At 41.3% G+C, this 2,500-nt stretch overlaps 1 protein-coding gene across 18 annotated transcripts in view; it reads right to left on the bottom strand.

The window, feature by feature from the left end:
• The window catches only part of trol (terribly reduced optic lobes), a 266,084-nt gene that overhangs the window by 239,092 nt on the left and 24,492 nt on the right, over positions 1–2,500 (bottom strand). The window lies entirely within an intron of this gene.

The raw sequence follows: 2,500 nt of genomic DNA, 5'->3' as shown, positions 1-2,500 counted from the left end.
CTTCCTGTCCATCAACCAATGACCTTTCCCCCTTTAGCTGAAGCTTGTCCCCCTATGCCCTTAGCCCCTCCCTCTTTTATTTTTAAGCCATAGTCTCTTCCACGTTGCTACGAGGGACAGTAGAGTTAATTGCTTCAGGTACGACAGGTCCCCGTACACGCAGGTAATGTTACAGGTGCGGGATCACATTTCCATACAGCATCCCTTGTCCATTTATTGACAAGAAAACGTCATTGCATAAAGAGTTAGATGCACGTGTGTCATTGATAAACGGTAAAGACACACACAAGCACTAACACACTGTAGGCGCCCTAACATACACACACACAACATACACACACCTACAACATACACTCTACATAATATGTATATATATAATATATAATATATATATATATATATATATATATATATATATATATATATATATATATATATATATATACGTATGCATGCATGTATATGTATGCATGTATGTATGTATATGTGTATGTATGCATATGTGTACGTATGTATGCATGAATGTATGTATGTATGTATGAATGTATGGATACATGCATGCATGTATATATGTATGTATGTATGTATGTATGTATGTATGCATGCATGTTTGTATGTATGTATACATGTATGTATATATGTATGCATATAAGTATGTATGTATGTATGATTCATGTATGTATGCACGTCCATCATTAGCGTTTAACAGCAATCAGTCAGCACTCCCTGCAGCCAACGACAGCAAGAGGAACACCAGTGATAAAAGTGAACAGGAATAACCCAATGCCGCCATGACGATGCCTGTCGTGCATTCCAAGCCAGACAGATTAATCTTCCCGAAATCAAAATGATAAGTCGGCGCATTCATACCTCAAGGCGGGGGGGGGGGGTACAGACAGCCTTGGCGGATAACCTTGTACTCTCTACCTAACCCTTTCTCTCTCTCTTTCTTGCTCTTTTTTCTTATTTTTTTTTCTTACTCTCTCTCCTTCCTTCCTTTTTTTTTTACCCTTCTCTCTCTCTCCGTCCCTTCTCTCCTATTCCTTCCTTTCCCTCTCTCTCCCTCATTCCCTCCCTAGATCTCCTTCCTTCCTTTATCTCTCCCTCCCTCCCTTCTTTTCTTCATTTCTCCCTCCCTTGCATCACTCCCTCATCCCCTATTCCATCCCCCTCCCTCTCTTCCTTCCCCCTCCGTCTCTCTTCCCTCCCTCCTTCTCCATTTTTCCCTTCTCCTTCCTCGCCCCTTTTCTCCCTTTCATCCTCCCTTCTTTCTTCGTCTCTCCTTCCCTCCCTCCCTTTCACCCTCCCTCCCCCCTTTCTCCCTTTCATCCTCCCTCCCTTCCCCGTCTCTCCTTCCCTCCCTTTCTCCCTTTCATCCCACCTTCCCTCCCCCTTTTCTCCCTTTCATCCCCCCCTCCCTCCCCCCCTTTCTCGTCCCTTTTCTCCCTTTCATCCTCCCTCCCTTCTCCCTTTCTCCCTCCCTCCCCCCCCTTCTTTTACATCATTAAGCCGAATACAAGTCGCAAAGAAGATTCATGACGGCGCCCTTGTCATTTCGCATTCCTCGGTCGCCTCGGTCTATTTTGCGGCGTGATGTCCACCTTTTTAAATTCGGCGGGAGAGGTTACCGCCATAATTGAATAAATCGTGGAAGTTAATGCGACGAAAGAATGAAAAAAGGGGGGAAAAACACGGCCGGATAGCTTTACGTTGCTCTTTCTTTCTTTCATTTTTTTTTCTTAAATTTGGTATATAAGATTATATTTTTTGGCACAAGTCTAGTCCGTATCCACATTGGATATGAAATGCTCTGCTAAATCTTGCTCTTACCATTGAAAAAAAAAATCATGTTCTTTTCGACAATGCCAAATATTCCACAAATATTCCAAACAGCTTAACCAAATAAAAAGAAAAAAAAAGAAAAAAAAAAGAAAAAAAAGAAGAAGAAAAAAATATATATCCCTTTGATAGTGGATTCTTAGTGCTCTTTAATGTTCCTTTTTTTTTTTTTTTTTTTTTTTTTTTTTTTTTTTTTTTTGCGCATGTGACAAATTATCATCTTTTCCTCGTATGTCACAATGATCCTTAATGCATAAATTGACGGCAAATCAGCTTTCTCTCACTTTTTTCCTTGGCAGATCTTTTTTTTTTCTTCTTCTTTTTTCCTTTCTTTTAGACAATAAATCGGCTTTCCCAAGTCCCCCTCCCTGCCGCCATCCGCCTGGTTCCCGATCCAGAGTATCATCTTCGGCGCAGTCAGAAAGATCACTTCAGGCCCTTCTGCAGCGCCTCCTTCTGCCACACACGCCCGGACCACCCACTCGCGCGTCGTCTGAGGCCGCTGCCGAGCCACATGCACTTGTACATTAAATAATTCCGCACGTGTTTAATTTTTTTTTTCCTTTTTTTGTATTTTCTTTTTTGTTACCTTTTTTTATGTTTTTTATATTTTCTTGTTTTATCTTTTACTACGCAACTGCATTTTTGCCCCTTGCCATCT

This window comes from Penaeus vannamei, chromosome 36, assembly GCF_042767895.1.
Source record: "Penaeus vannamei isolate JL-2024 chromosome 36, ASM4276789v1, whole genome shotgun sequence".
Taxonomy (NCBI): Eukaryota; Metazoa; Arthropoda; class Malacostraca; order Decapoda; family Penaeidae; genus Penaeus; species Penaeus vannamei.
The sequence above is the reverse complement of the archived record's forward strand: the minus strand, read 5'-3'. Positions and strand labels throughout refer to the sequence as shown.